At 37.4% G+C, this 16,976-nt stretch overlaps 2 long non-coding RNA genes across 3 annotated transcripts in view; one reads left to right on the top strand and one right to left on the bottom strand.

Moving 5' to 3' along the window:
- The window catches only part of LOC106505319, a 63,823-nt gene extending 59,281 nt beyond the window's left edge, over positions 1-4,542 (bottom strand). Inside the window, exon 1 of one of the 2 annotated variants that reach the window (XR_002336708.1) lies at positions 1,908-4,542. This is a non-coding gene — a long non-coding RNA (uncharacterized LOC106505319). The remainder of the gene's footprint in view (positions 1-1,907) is intronic. The other variant, XR_002336709.1, reaches the window with a different exon arrangement.
- The window catches only part of LOC110255835, a 542,938-nt gene extending 526,378 nt beyond the window's left edge, over positions 1-16,560 (top strand). Inside the window, exon 3 of the long non-coding RNA XR_002336710.1 lies at positions 15,217-16,560. This is a non-coding gene — a long non-coding RNA (uncharacterized LOC110255835). The remainder of the gene's footprint in view (positions 1-15,216) is intronic.

Genomic DNA, 16,976 nt, shown 5'->3' with positions numbered 1-16,976 from the left:
TATTTTCAGCAGGACATTCTCACAGTCACTTGATTAGGAGAAAAGATGCTGGGATGTTCCATAGCCATCTTGTTCTAAAATGAGGACCAATAACTAGATAAAATGCGTCCTGTGAGGTGAGATCAAAACTTGCATGGGTGGTACAGCAATATTATATGACAGCACAATGTAACTTTTGCGTCCAATGCACTTGCCTTCACATCCTAGCTCTGCCACTTGCTTATGATGAGAACAAAGCTCGACAATTTAACACCTCTCAGCTTCAGTATCTTACTTTGAAACACTGAGGTCATGCTATTCAAGTCATAATGCTATGATAATTAAAGAAATGACATGTAAAAAAAAATTGTGGAGTGCCTGGCACAAAGTAAAGTGCTCTGTCAATGACTCTTCTTTTTAAAAACAAGCTGCTAAAATTTTAGGCCATTGTAAGTTGTTGCCCTGTATATTATTCTGATTAAAAATACAAATACATGTGTAATGTATGTATATGATGACAATGGTAAAATGTTTTTAAATTTTTTTCTTCAACTCCCTTGTGGAAGAATACTCTACAATGTTCTGCTGAATGCAGCCAGCTGTAGATATAGGGCAAAGATTGGAGAAGCTTGGTCAAGGCAGGCAAGAAGGGTTATTCAGAACAAATCACTGAGTCAAAGCAGAACTCCCTGTGGGTAAACACACAGCTCAAGAGTCAGGGAAAAGCCAAACAGACTCTGAAAAAAGGGATGCACATGGATGCCAGAAGGTAGGACAAGAAGGTAATTTCAGTGCTATTTGGGAAAGAACATTTTGAACCTGTTAGAGATGACAAGGAAAAGCCAACAGAGGAATAAATTTGAAGTGGCAATAATACAAATTATCTTGATTACTAAACAATCCTCACTTTAGTCAGAGAGCTTTTATATACTCCCTGGTAAGGATGCCTTCATCCCCATGTATGGCCTGAAGTGGAAGCTTACAATCTACAGTGACAGGACTGAGGAGAAGGAAAGAGAGAACACAGATGACAAGCCACACAAGCACGGGGGATGGCGACTCCCACTGTGAAGGCAGCAAGCTCCTCTTGGGTGGTTTTTGTTTGTTTGTTTGTTGTCTTTTTAGGGCTGCACCCGCACGCAGCATATGGAGGGTCCCAGGCTAGGGGTATAACAGAAGATATAGTTGGCGGCTTATACCACAGCCACAGCAATGCGGGATCTGAGCCGCATCTGTGACCTACAGCACAGCTCACAGCAACACTGGACCCTTAACCCACTGAGCAAGGCCAGGGATGGAACCTGCATCCTCATGGATGCTAGTCAGAGTCATTTCAGCTGAGCCATGATCGGAACTCCGCTAGCTCCTCTCATAATCATTAGTGATTTCTCTCCTGCGTTAACATATTTCCTCAAAAAGTCTTCACTCCTAAGGCATTTATTTCAGTTACCGTCTTACTTTTCATTCCATTCAGAGTATCAGTCTGAAATAATTGTTCTATTTTGGCTTTAATCAACACTCAGAATGAATAGGTCATATGTTTTGAATGTCAAATTGTGTGTGAGAATACAAAGTAGGACATAAATCCTAAATAGGACAGTGTTATGCCTGATTTCATTAAAATATATCATACTTGTAATAGCACTTGATAGGAAAATGTGCATACTTTTAATATAGTTTGAAAATACAAAAGCATAAAAGAATAGATCAAATGAAAGCTAATTATTACATCTTAGAAATAGAATATTGTCTTTATAGAAAAGGCAGTAACAAGGAATATAAACATTTAACACTTTGTACTCACTGCCTTCATTATTTTTTTCCTGACCACTATTTCACTAATTTCTCAGAAAACTCATTTACTTCATCTGTCACATACGATAATGTAGATTCCACACCAGAAATGAAATAACGAAAAAAGCAATCACCTTGATGGTAGAGAAATAGCTTTCAAGTTCCAGCTTTATAATTTGTCAATACATGGCCACAGAAATTTCATTTAGCTTCTATGCTTTTCAATTTTTCACATATAAAATAAGGAAAACTCATTCTGTGATATTTTACATCCTTTCTAGCTAAAAAACAAAATGAAAAGGAGGAAGGAGAAGGAAGATTGAGAGGAGGAGAAAAAGAAATAGTTAATATGTTCTATGTCATTTAATTGACTATTTAATAAAATATATGTACAGTGGTATAATTCTTTAACCATACTTTCTTCTTCTCCTAAATTTTGTTTTCTGATGTATACAGCTACCTTTCTTCAAAGTTTTCTTGTCAAAAAAAATCATGCTGGAGTTCGACACTCCCATTTTATGGCTGATAAAACTGAGCTTGAAATATAAAATCATTCACCAAAGCTAGCGTGATTAAATCCCATCAATAAAAAATATATACAACCAGATAGTATATGTGTCAATTATTGTAAATATTCACCACATATGTAGTATTTTTAATAAAACATATATAGTTCCACCTATTTCAGTGTAACCTCAAAACAGTCTGTAATGCTAAAGAAACTACTTGAGTACTTGCTATAGCAGCATTTTCCCTGTAAAGTCAAAAGACTGAATGCAAGAAATAAATTATCAACCAGTTAGTGTGTAATTTTATTCTAAGTCTTACTCATAACTTTTTAGCTGTCATTTCATATAACCATACTTTACCTGTAAATTAAGCTCTCCTTTTATCAAACTCAGCTGGGGGTTATTATATCAGCTTTAATGCCTCTCTAAAAATGGTACTAAATGTGGATTTATATCACAAATGGAAAATCTGAGAGTGAAGGACATTTTCCATGTGGCAGTCTCATAAAACTATCACTTCTAACAAACAACTTGAATTCATGAGAAATTTGCAAAAAATTTTTAAACACATTCACAGTCTTAGGAGGAAGTGCTAATATGGAGTCTGTCTGCTCTGCTGCAGCTGCTTGATTTATGAAAGCATAAACAACCCTGACTCATTCTAAGGAAGTCGTAATTACCATATGGAGCCTTAAATGTACAGACACTTCATAAGGACCAGTGCAGTAGCTTAAATTATAGTCATTATGCCATCCCCATGCCCAAATCTTGCAGAAATGCCTCCTGAAGAAAAAAAAAAAGTCCCCTACTCAGTACGTTTCACCACCAACTTTATTGCATCTTGAAAATAAATATACATGAAGATGCTTTGTAAAAGAGGTAGGCTGACTCGCAAGATAAGATCTAATGGGCTGTTTTCTCAAATGTTTGATGATGGCTTTCTTAGGACACCTGTTCTATGTTGTGCATTAGGCTATGCAGGGGATCTGTTGATATGACTATTATATGGCCAGGCCATATACGTTTAAGGTTGCATAGTGTAGTGGGAGAAGTAATCAACTGAACATTTGAAATAACTGTGATGTAACCATTTGGAGGATGTTCCAGTGAAATTGTGCTAAGTGCTGTGTTCCTAATAAAATCAGTAGTGAAACACTTCCGTACATATAATGAAAAAAAAAAAGCTAGCAAGCAAGCTTTTTCTTATCTATCTTCTAATGAAGTATTTATATTATATATTTCCATCAGTTGTCCAACTGGCCACTTGGCATCTTAAAAGGTAATTAACCTTTAGTCAGTATTTCCTCTCATCCAGACTCTAAATTGTGTTTACGGGAGCATAATATCTGGACAAACTTCAGAGAATCTTGGCTGTTGCATTAATGTGCCTAGAACCACTGGGAACCCATTGCTAGTTTTTAAATCATACTGGGAAAGACTTACCAACTGCTTAGTGTGTGCTATGAACCTTTCTGAAAGCTCTAACCGTACCAACACATTTCACCCTAATAAACTCTAAGTGAGGCACTGTTATTATTCCTATTTTTCAGTTATGTAAGCTGAGGCACAGTGAGCACTTAGGTAATATGCCCCAAATCACACATAATGGAGTCTGAACTCAAGGCTCTCCACTCTGCACTGCTGTAATTCTCAAACAATAAAATGATATCAGTAGTGAACTTTGAGGAGATATGATGGCATCAATGTGTAATATGTATTAGATAGGTACAAAACTGGAGAGTAGGTTACTAGTTAATGAACTACAGCCATATTCCAGGAAAGTAATACATGTGAGAAAGGATATAAAAGTGATTTCAAAGAATTGGATGACTAAATGAATATGGAAAGCAGAGGAGAAAGAATTGGCATTTTACCGATTTAAGCTTTAGAAAGGGGGACGATATCTTAGCTGAAATAGAGGTGAAAGTAAGAGTGGAGAAGAGACAAAAACCACATTCAAATTTTCTGTCACCAGAGAGAAGCTGTGTAGCTAGCCCATGTTGTGTACACAAAGCACAATTAGTCATGCTATAGAAATCAGACATTTTCATAGGTTCTATTCCTCATGTGGCTGGGCATGTATTAAAAATAGGCACAGGAACTATAATCACTTGTGATGGAACATGATGGAGGATAATGTGAGAAAAAGAATATATATATATGTATATGTTTAACTGGGTCACTTTGCTGTACGGGAGAACTTAACAGAACATTGTAAATCAGCTATAATTTTAAAAATTGAAAAAAATAAAAACCAGCTTCACAAAGCATTTTCAGAGATACCCTATGCCCTAGGAACATTTTGCAATTACATCTATAAATATATAGTTAACCTTTGGGAACTTCACTGACATCTAGGTATTTCACATTCTTCTTCAGGCTACATGTTCAGTGCAGAAGGGTCAACGTGTCTCCTTGTCCTATGATGTAAACCATCGCATCCTTCTTTAATTCCTCCACACAAAGTCAATTGCTTTTGGCTGTTGGAAATTATTATCTGACTGACCAAGAAGTAAGGCTAAATGAATCACAAAGATGGAAAAACCAGCCCTGGGAGCACAAAACCCCATCCAGGTAGCCAGGTGGTCTGCAAATGCCTGCTAGCACGTTTTCTTCCAGTTGGCATATAACATCTGTTTCTACAGTGAAAGGGTGTGAAGAAAATGACACAAGTGGTAAGCACTGACATATGCAGGAGAAAGGAAGTGATTTATTTTATATTAAGATTGTTACTGTTGCAAAAATAAAAGCACGACCTGAATATGTCTCTGTAAGACTTGTATAATATGTGTGTGTTTAAGAGAAAGATTGTATATTTTTATTAAATCATAACACAAAAATACAGGGCTCTGAAAAATCTAATTAGCACAATGAATAAAAATAGGAGGCCTATAAAAAATTATTTTCTGAAATGAGGGTAGGATTCTAGCAAGAGCTTAGAAATATGAAGGGAGGGAGGGGAACCTACGAAAGTATAAATTTCATTATTCATTTGCATCAGCTCGAAATGTTATACATAAAAATCGGTATTTACTGAGAGAAGTCAAATGGAAATATTTGAAAGGAAATGTTGATTATAAATTATCAGTATGTTAATAATCCATTGATTAAATTAGGCAAAAAACACATATTTAGCTATTGGTATTACTGAGAATGATTTCATTTCTGACTGAAGTCAGTATCAATTACATTAGCCTCATAGGATGAGTTTATGGAAAATAGGAAAAGTCAGGGAAGCCAGGATAGAGATTGATTGTTAGACCTAGAATGGGCTTCAAGTGTCAACCAGAACAAATCCAACTTTTACAAATAAAAATTGCATATACTATAGAGTCGAAGTGACTTTCCCAAGATCACAGAGCTAAAATTAGGAGGAAGGAAGGTCAGTTTGGGGGAATTTTTGCAATAGAAAATGTAGAACTTTCGGTGGAACTACAGTAAGCAGTGATACGAGGGATGTGATGTCATCATGGTCCCAGAATGAAAGGGAATTGGGTAAAGAATTAGTCATGGGGGCAGGGGAAGGCAATAATTCACTTTAACAGTAAAGATGTGGAGAGTTTGTTTAGAGAGTTTATTGGGTCACGGAATGTAAGAAAGGACCAGCGAACAAAATGACAATAAATCATCAAAAGAAAGTGTGATAATGTTAGTTACTAATTTATTAAAATTCCTCTAATGAGAAATAAGATTTTCTGAAATGTGAGGAACCACAGAACTCGTCAGTACAACTTGATTAGGTAGCTACAAAGAGGCAGCCAAGTAGGTAATTGCAGTTTTACTTTTCTTGCTGAATAAAAATAGTATTTTAATGTTATATTTGCAATAAAGATATTGAGTTGAGTATTTGAAATAAAAAATTATTGATATTTTTAATATCTGGGGACAGAATTTATCTGGTGGAGGTAAGAGAGAGGCAAGGAGAAAGGGAAGATTCTTTCTTTGAAGGTGCCACTTCAGAATTAGAAAACATTGCAGTGAAAAGAAAGAAGCAGTGTGTGCAAAAAAAGACATTGAAATTATTTCTTCTTTTGTGACTTCTCAGTTATTAATATGGTGAAACATGGAGCAAAAATCTTACTGTTCAGTTTCATAAGGTGGAGTATTTTGAATGGCCACTCTGACTTCCCCAGTGTCCCCCATGCTCCCCAGCACCAGGTAGCCATTGGTACTACAGAGACCCCACACTTGTGTATCATCTCTTCATGTATTTTACCTACTGTCCCTGACAGGGCTACTTCTCCGTTATCATGATTTACAGTTTGTAGTCAGAACCTCACAACGTGAAATTAAAAGTACTTTTTTTGTCATGGGAGTAATACAGTTGTATACACACATGTGATAATAATAACAGTTGTCACACCTTTGTGACAAATGGGATAAGATGGTATTATCATATAAGAAGATGCAAGAGAAAAGTTTTTCAAGGACTCTCTTCAGAATAATGTTGCCAGACCTCATGCAAGTGCTTTCAAGGTAGGGAGAATAAATGAAAAGCAGATTTTTTTTCTCCCTAACAAAATTGCCAGTGGGTAAGGCAAAGGTTCAGGAAAACAGGAGGTTTCTAATATATTAACCACTCCTTCAATGCCTGGGAGCAATTAGGAAAATAAACAGGATCCTGAGTTGAATTTGCAGCAATTAAACTTTCCTGCAAATGCATTTATATCGATAACTAGTGGGGCAACATCTGGAAAATTATTCCAAAAATGATGCCTGATATTTCTGATATTCTCAAACAAACAAAAAATTAAAAATAAAAATGAGTGGGAAGTATGAGCTTTGTACCAAAAGACAACAAATTCTGACTTTTGCTACAAAATTTAAACAAAAAGACAGATCAAACTTGTTTAAATGTTTAAAAGGTACGATTACCTTTTAAGTCTATTTTTGTAGGCACAAATCTATTTCTAAATATACACTAAGACATAGACATTCAAAAAATTATGTTTAAGCAAGATACCAGAATATTATAAAGTTGAAAGTGAAGTAAGGCTATTACACTTTAATAGAACACATATTTGGAAAACTTGACAGAAACAGTATTTTTGAAATTGTATAAAATCCTTAATATTTTCAGCAATTTTTAAAATGTATAAAAACTTTTTTAAAATAAAGAATCCTCTAGAATAAGGTAACTTCATTTTTACTTAGCTTCATGTTGGGAATCCAAATTATGTATATGTTGTATTAAAAAGCTTATTGCAAATCATTTTTTGAAGTTTGGAAAATACTTCTGTATAGAAATCACCATAATAGTTTAGTTTCCAGAATCCTTGAAGTTCTCTTTAATTTTTACGCCCAGAAATAGAGTATCAATTGCATCATTTCAACTGAATCTAACCAATATATACACTTTTCCTTACTTGAAAAATGCATTCCAAATTATAATTTAGGACTAGGAACATCTTTTCTTACAAAACATTGCCACTCGCTTCCCCCAAAAAAATACCTCTAAGTAAAGACTTTATCTCTAAATTCATCCTCAAGAAAAAGAAGGCAGTTACTCTGCTACTGAAGTGAAAATGGGAAGAAGACAAAAGAAGACGGAGGAATCTTCCTGGCTCAGACTTTCCAGCGCAATTGTCTATGCAACAAATACAGATTTAGCTTCCACTCAACAACCCCAAGGCAGGCATTATGTTACTCAGGGAAAATGATGTTAATTAAATATGGAACATGCCTTCTAGGAATCTAGTCTGGTCTGGGACTATGGAAGACATGTGCATAAGTTCTCTGATAAAACATCATGCTCAGTAGAGCACTCTCTGGACATCTAGAGCCATCAAAAATTTGATGTGTGTTTGTTTGGGGGCAAGGAAGTGACACAAGGTAGGCTTCAAGCAAAGCACTTTAAAGCCCAAGTACAATGAATTGCAAAGAATGGGGGTGATTACCAGGAAAAATGATGTTGAGAATCCAGTCCTAAAATATTGAAATAATATAGGCCAAATAAGACTGCACAAGATGGGGTTTTGGAGGTGAGGGAAAATATTTCAGAAACTTTTATTATCACTTATTTTTCTTTTTAGGGCCACATCTGCAGCATGTGGAAGTTCCCAGGCTAGGGGTCCAATAGGAGGTGCAGCTGCTGGCCGATACCACAGCCAAGCAAAGGGGGATCCAAGCCGTATCTGCAACCTGCGCTGCACCATGCAGCAATGCCAGATCCTTAACCCACCGAGCAAGGCCAGGGATCAAACCTACATCTTCACAGACACTATGTCCAGTTCTTAACCCACTGAGCCACAATGGGAACGCCAAAGAAACTTTAAAATATTTGAGTGGGCAAAGATTGAATTCATGATGGAGAGACATCAGAGCAGTAAGTTAAATGAAATCTCAAGTAGAGCACAGATAAATAGGTGATATAAAGAGTTGGTTTGGCTGGGAAAATGAGGTAGTTAATTATGCACATAATTCATTTGTGATGCCGGTGAAACAGTGTTGATGATGATTACAGGAGTTTTAGTTAAATCCTTAATGCTGAATGAGATGAGAGAGAGAAGATTTGGAGAAATGCATATATTTTAAGGAGTTTCGAAATGAGAGGTGGAAATGGATGCAACATAGCAAAGAACTTGAAGAAAGTCTCCTCAGGGAAGCCAAGGGAAAAAAGCATGGCACAGAAGGATTGGCCAGAAAACAAAGTGCTGCAGAATGGTGGGGAAAGATGAGAAATGACAAAGAACCTGTAAATCTTCGAATAGGACCCGTTCATATGTCATGGATCACTCCCAAACTTGCCTGCATCTATTTTCTTTTAAACAGGGTTTATTTCTACCATTCATATCACAAAAAGATAGCAGTTTTGTCTTGTTCATGAAATAATGACTCACTGGTTTCAATCAGTCAGTTTTTATTTCGTTAGAATCTATCTCTATGCTTCAGAAGTTTCTCCAGCAGGCTCTCCGGTGTTTGGGATAGTGCCTGGCCTGTAGAATCCAGTGAATAACAGTGAGTTGGATGAAAGTATAATGGTGTAGGAGGTGTGCAGTATGGAGTTCCCATCATGGCTCAGCAGTTAACAGATGTGCCTGGTATCCGTGGGGATGTGGGTTCAATCCCTGGCCTTCTTAGTGGGTTAAGGATCCGGCATTGTAGCTGTGGTGTAGGCCGGCAGCTTCAGCTGAGATTGGACCCTCTGTATGCTGCAAATGCAGCCCTAAAAAGACCAAAAAAAAAAAAAAAGAGAGAGAGATGCAGGTATGAATGAAAAGAGTTAAGAATGAAAGAGGTTCGAGAATTGTTGAGAAAGTAGAATAAGGAATCTGTTTGAAAAATCTGGACTTTACGAAGGTATAATATTTATTATTTATAACAAGGAAGGTTGAGAAATGAGAGAAGGTGGGATAAAGTGGAGCTTTGCAAAGAAAGGTCACGAGTTTACTTAATCTTACCTCAAAATTCATTTGATTCCTTTGCACTTCTTGAAATCTTTCACCGTTCCATATGTTCCCCTTGTCTTTATTTCACAAATTTTTCTGAGGTATGGAATTCCATTTCATCAATGTATCAGTTTAAAAAGTCAATAATTCCTTTAAATATTACTATGTTTTCGAATAAAACTTGGAACTTTAAAAACCTTTAACTAATGAAAAGCCACATAGAGTAATTTTGAAATCCTACCAAAAACATCTATGCCAGTATATGCAAAAGATTCCTACAGGTTACCAAAGCCACATTTAATAAAAATGTAAATCCAGTAAAATTTTCTAATAATTCTGCTTAATTAAAATTTTACCCATGTATAATGAATTATTAGGAAATATTCCCTTACTTCTTTTTACCAACACCCACATGGCATGGCTCTCACCTCACCTCTGCCCTGCTATTACCTTATTAATAAGTTATTTGTGTTTCTGACAAGGTAAATTAAAGCCAAGTTTTTGTGTTATTCTGCCCTCCTTCTCACCCTTAACCTGAACCTGGCATTATGACAGTTGGGAAAGAGGGGGATGACATCAGCTCTTCTTTGAACTTTTGAGTCTCTTCCTTGCAATTTCCTCTGGTGTTTCACAAATCTTTGCTTACTGTCTTTGGCTCTTGATGGGAAGTAACTAGAATGATAGGATGAATGAGTTCTATAAGGGGTTTAACTTTAGATCATTAAAACCCTGACTTGCATTTCTTAAAGTAAATTTTAAAGCAACATGGTGACTTCCAGTTTTCAGTATCAGAGATTTGGGTGAGATGAGCAAAGACATCACATATTTGGAATCTTCATGATGCCTTTGTGTGTGTTTCTTTTCTTTTGAGTAAATTTCCTTTTCATACATCTGCTCATCTGGAAAATCCCGTAGGACATGTATTTGAAATGGAAATTTGTGCTCTTCAACCTTCAGGGTTACCTGTATTTCTGAAGACTTGCCCAAGTCCCTGTGGATCAATGCAGATCTACTGCTTTTCCTTCAATCTTCCATTTCCTCAAATCTGAATATTTTGGGTCCTGAGTAATGGTTGTAACTTTAATGGCACACACTCTTCTATGCAAGCCATATTCTTGATTAGAAAACTAGACCGCTCTTACTTTGAGATTCCCTAACCTCTTTACATGGATAGTGTTTGTAAACGTCAATGTGATTTTTTACCTGGGTCCTGGTTCTCCTTTTCTTAAAGGAAAAAGACGTCTTGCCGTAATCTTTGTTGTTGTTTTCCCACACGGATTGTCATTGGACTGCAGTACCAAAGCCTATGTGTAAAGATGACTCTGTGCCTCATTGAGTTTTTTTTTTTTTCCACTTTTCAAAATCTTAGCAATAATGTTTAGTTCACTTACAAAGTTGTGAAGTTTATTTCCTAACTGTAGTTTTCCTTTTTACTCTTATTAAACCTGCTTCCAAGATTGGGAGGGTTCCATGAAGGCGAGCCCTTATTTGTAGTAATATGCTTAAGGTTTTCCTTCACCTGATGATGTTGGGATGGAAAAACCTCTATGTAATAATGGTCGGAGCATCCATTTGTCTTTGTTTGTTAGCTAATTCCAATCACTTCCTGTGGCTAATTCATATACTACAACTAAAAATCTTGTTTTTTTAACCTAATATATTTTGAGACTTTTTAGCCAGGTCAGACAACCACCAAAATAAAAACAAAAAAAAAACACAAAAAACGCATCTCTGGATGTTCTGGAGACCAACCAAGCAGATTACTATGATTACAGTTTTAATTTTTCTCCATTTTTGTTATTTCTCACCCAATTCCCAAAATTCACACACACACACACACACACACACGAGCTTATTTGAGAGCACATTTGGGTCTGGTTCTCAGGAACATGCCACACTGAACCCTAAAAGTTGACCCTGACAAAGTTACCTCCTTACTTCTATAACTTGGGAATGATAGTAATGAATAAGAGGAAGAGATTAAAATCAAACAAAACACAAAACCACAACAAGGAATAGAATCTGGGCATTCAGTCCTGTACCATTAAAATCTGTCCGATACCACCAATTCGAAACCCCAAAACTTACGCATTGCAGCTATGCCTATTTTGATATGATTTCATCTTGACCCTAAGAACAAATCTCTTATCACCCAAACTGGGTTCTCATTAATTAAATGCCCTGAGTTGACTCTATTTCCAATACAAAGGTCTTATTTCTCATGGATAATATATTGGTTTGAGATACTGAATCTCTTCTACTAATCTATTAAGACAGACCGAGGGAAGGGATGGCCAAGGCCCCAAACCCTTAAGCTCTCTATATCTCCTAATGATTCAGGTTGGAAAACACAGAGTACACAGTCCAGACAAATCACTACAAGCACAACTCAGGTGTATTGCCAGCTCAGTTTCAGCCCACTGCAATAAAGTGAATATCACAACAAAATGAGTCACATGAATACCCTGCTTTCCCCCTGCATTTAAAAGTTATGTTTACACTACACTGTAAATGTGCGATGGAATTATGTCTAAAAAACAATGCATATACCTTAATTTTAAAATATTTTATTGGTTTAAAAAATGCTAACCTTCATCTGTACCTTGAGCAAGTCATACTCATTTGGCAGTCGAAGGGTCTCACCTCAGTGTTGATGGCTGCAGAGTGATCGGGTAGTGGTTGCGGAAGGTTGGGGTGACTGTGGCCATTTCATAACCTTGGAGCTTTCTTCATTGACTCGTCTTTGTTGAATGATTTCTCTGTAGCATGCCATAGTATTTGACAGAATTTTAACTACAGCAGAATTTTTCAAAATTTGAGTTAATCCCCTCAAACTCTGCCACTGTTTCATTAACTAAATCCCTGTAGTATTCTAAATCTACTGTTGTCAGAGTTTCTGTCGTGGCACAGTGGTTAATGAATCCGATGAGGAACCATGAGGTTTCGGGTTCGATCCCTGGCCTTGCTCAGTGGGTTAAGGATCTGGCATTGCCGTGAGCTGTGGTGTGGGTCACAGACACGGCTCGGATCCCGAGTTGCTGTGGCTCTGATGTAGGCCAATGGCTACAACTCCGATTAGACTCCTAGCCTGGGAACCTCCATATGCCGCAGGAGTGGCCCTAGAAAAGGCAAAAAGACAAAAATAAATAAATAAATCTTCCGTTGTCATTTCAACTATTCTCACAGCATCTTGACCAAGGGTAGTTTACATCTTGAGAAGCCGTTTTCCTTGTTCATCCGAAAGAGGCAACTCCTCCTCCATGAACATTTTACCATAAGATTGAAGCAATTGGACACATTTTCATGCTCCACCTTCTAAGTCTAGTGTTCTTGCTGTTACTTCCTCTACTGAGATTTTGAACCTGTCAAAGTCATCCAGGAGGGTTAGGAGCAAGTTCTGCCAAGCTCCTATTAATGCTGATATTTTGACTTCTTCCATGAATCAAGAATGTTCTTAATGGCATCTGGAATGGTGAATGAACTCTAGACAGTTTTCTATTTACTTTGCCCAGATCCATCAGAGGAATCACTATCTATGGCAGCTCTACCCTTACAAAGTAAATGTATTTCTTAAATAAGACTTGAAAGTCAAAATCCCTCTTTAATCTATGGGCTGCAGAAAGGATTTTCTGTTAGCAGGCATGAAAACTACATTAATCCCACTGTACATCTCCATCAGAGATCTTGCGTGACCAGGTGCCTTGCCAATGAGCAGTAATGTTTTGAAAGGAATCTTTTTGCCTGAGCAATAGTTCTCAACAGTGGGCTTAAAATATTCAGTAAACCGTGTCGTAAACAGATGTGCTGTCATCCAGGCTTTGTTGTTCCATTTATAGACTACAGACAGAGTAGATTTAGCATAATTCTTAAAGCCTGAGGATTTTCTCAATGGTAAATAAGCATTGGCTTCAACTTTAAGTCACCAGCTGCATTAGCCCCTAGCAACAGAGTCAGCCTGTCCTTTGATGCTTTGAAGTCAGGCATTGACTTTTCCTCTCTGGCTATGAATGTCCTTGTTGGCATTCTATTCCAAATGAAGGATGTTTCATCTGCGTTGAAAATCTGTTGTTCATTGTAGCCACCTTCATAAAGCATCTTAGCAAGATCTTCTAGATAATTCACTGTGGCTTCTACCTTGGCACTTGCTACTTCACCTTACATTTTCATTTTATAGAGACAGTTTCTTTCCTTAATCTCCGTGAAGCAATCTCTGCTAGCTTCAGAATTTTCTCCTGAAGCTTCTTCATCTCTCTCAGCCTTTGTAGAATTGAAGAGAGTTAGGCCATGCTCTGGATTATGCTTTGGCTTAAGGGAATGATGTGGCTGGCCTGATATTGTATCCAGATCATTAAAACTTTCTTCATATCAACAAGAATCCTCTTTTACTTTCTTAGGATTTGTATGTTCACTGGAATAGAAGCTTGAATTTCCTTTAAGAACTTTTACTTTGCATTCACATCTTGGCTAACTGGCACAAGAGGACTAGCATTCGACATGCGTTCCTCGAGAAGCCTAATCACTTCTAACTTGATTTAAAGTGAGAGGTGTGCAACTCTTCCTTTCATTTGAACACTTAGAAGCCATTGTAGGGCTAATTGGCCTACTTTCAATATTGTTGTGTCTCAGGGAATAGGGAGGCTTGAGGAGAGGAAAAGAGAGAAATGGCCAGTTGGTGGAGCAGTCAGAACATGGACATTTGTTGATTAAGTCTGCAGTCTTATATGGGCATGTTCTACAGTGCCCCCCAAATAATTACAATAGTAACATCAAAGATCACTGATGACAGATTACCATAAAAAATACAATAAGTTAAAAGTTTCAAATATTGTGAGAATTATCAAAATGTAACACAGAGACATGAAGTAAACAAATGCTCTTGGAAAAATGGTGCCAATAGACATGCTTGACATACAGATTCCCAGAACCTTCAATTTGTAAAAATGTAGTATAAGTGAAGCACAATAAAGTGAAGCACAATAGGCAGTTGGGGCAGTTTGGAGATCTAATTTGGGGTGAGTGTAAGATATAGAACAAAGAGGAAAGCCGAGAGATAGTCCAAGAATAAGCAAGTCACATAAGTCCATTTCTACCTCAGTGCTGATGCAGTACTTTTTCTTAGTCAAGAAGGCCCCCAGACATCTTTAGAGTCTTCCACAATCGATACAGCTGATGGGAGTGTGGTAGGAAGAGCCACTGAGTCCATCAGGCCTTGCTATATGGGGCTTGGTAACAAAAAGTAAAGCTAATTGGCTCGTTATGTATTTATTTCATATTTATGCATATTTTCTTTTTAGATATATGTTAGAAGCTAATAAAAAAGTATGATAAATTCAGAAATAAAAGAATAGCAAAAATAAAAATTGGTTAATTGATTAGTTGAAATTAAGATTAATTTAACTTTAATGAAAAAATTGTTTAATTCTAACTGTACGTATAATATAGTACAATGAATCTGAGTGGAACAGAGAATACCAACTATTTTATAGTCTAGTCACTGAAATTAGGCAACACAAACATGTACTGATTATTCTACTTGCCATTTACAGAGCTATTTCAAGCAAATGACAGTTGTTAACCTGAAACAAATGGACCACCAGATAGTTCTCCAGGAAAGATGGGGGATCAGCAGAGAATTGCGATGCAGGATCTACAATCACAACAAGATATATACAAGTCCTCCACACAGCAAGGTAAGGGGAACATTTTATAGAAGGGAAAAGAAAGTTGGGAGGACTATAGTAAACAGAGTCCAGGGATTTCCATTGGCTGAGTCCTTGCCAGGAAAGAAAAGATTCTTTTTCCTGTTGGGCTCTGCCCTTGGTTGCTGGGCAAGAGACTCGCCCTTCTTGCCGCTCTAATCTATTTAATTGAGGTTTCCGTTGAATATTTTTTTACACTGTCATGAATCTAGCTTGCTTAAAATGGAAGTTTGAAAGACACAGCTGTTGCGTCAAGTTCCCTTTTTATTGTGTTTCATCGCTATGCCCTGGTGTATGCAGATGCCATGTTTCATGGAAGGTGTTGATGTAACATCTAGTGGGATTTAAGGCCATTTTCTTAATCTTAAAATGATCATTTGAGTAGCTTCCAAAATAACATCACTGTCTCTAATTTTTCTGAACTTTCCGAAAAAGTGATCTGTGGTACTGTGATTTATAATTTAAAAATGTTTGTTTGATCTTCATCACCTTTCTGTCATAGAGCTCCTAAAACCCTTGGAATTCCCTAAGTGATGAGAGCCATAATGTTGTCTTGTGTTATGTTAATGAGGTGACTTTCCAGACCACACTTAAGGATGGACACTGGTTGCCAGGAGAAGTAACTACTAACCATGTGATTAGAGGGTTGGAATTTTTATTCCCACCCCTCTGACCTCTGGGAGGGGAGAAAGTCTGGAGATTGAGTTAAATTACCAAGAACAATGATTTATCAATTATTCCTATCATGAAGCCTTCCTAAAACCCCAAAAGGACTGGGTTACATTAACTTCTGGGTTGGTGAAAACTTGGAGGTGCTGGGAGAGCTGTGTCCCTGGAAAGGGCATGGAAGCCCTGCCCCTTGTCCCATGACTTCCCCTTTGCATCTTTCCATCTGACTGTTCCTGAGTTATATCTTTTTATAGTAAACCACTAAAATGTTCCTTTGAGTTCTGTAAGCCACTCTTAACACCCAAGGAGGAAATCAGTGGACCCTCCAGTCTACAGTCAGTTGATCGGAAGCGTAGGTGACAACCTGAGCTAGCAACTGGCATCTAAAGTTGGGGGTGGGGATCAGTCTTACAGGGCCATGTTGAAATTGGATACAGAACATTTCAGATCGTTTACCTGAAATCTGTGGCTGTTCTGCCCCAGAAAACTAGCAGCTGATAAATTTCCCTTTTTTTTTTTTTTTTGTTTTTTTTTTTTTAGCTATTTCTTGGGCCGATCCCGCGGCATATGGAGGTTCCCAGGCTAGGGGTCCAATTGGAGCTGTAGACACCGGCCTACGCCAGAGCCACAGCAACGCAGGATCCGAGCTGCGTCTGCGACCTACACCACAGCTCACGGCAACACTGGATCGTTAACCCACTGAGCAAGGGCAGGGACCGAACCCGCAACCTCATGGTTCCTAGTCGGATTCGTTAACCACTGCGCCACGACGGGAACTCCTAAATTTCCCTTTTTGAAGTAAGTTTATTGGCCTTAACAGATTCTATCTCCAAGAACACAAAACAAAATAAAAATCAGATTGGTGGAAGCAAAAACTACACTAAATGCATATGTGATTTCAAGTGTCCATATATTTCTGCAAGCCTGCAACCTTTTCC

Source organism: Sus scrofa, chromosome 11 (genome assembly GCF_000003025.6).
Source record: "Sus scrofa isolate TJ Tabasco breed Duroc chromosome 11, Sscrofa11.1, whole genome shotgun sequence".
In the NCBI taxonomy this organism is placed as follows: domain Eukaryota; kingdom Metazoa; phylum Chordata; class Mammalia; order Artiodactyla; family Suidae; genus Sus; species Sus scrofa.
Note: the sequence above shows the minus strand (reverse complement) of the source record. Positions and strands in the feature narration are given on the sequence as shown.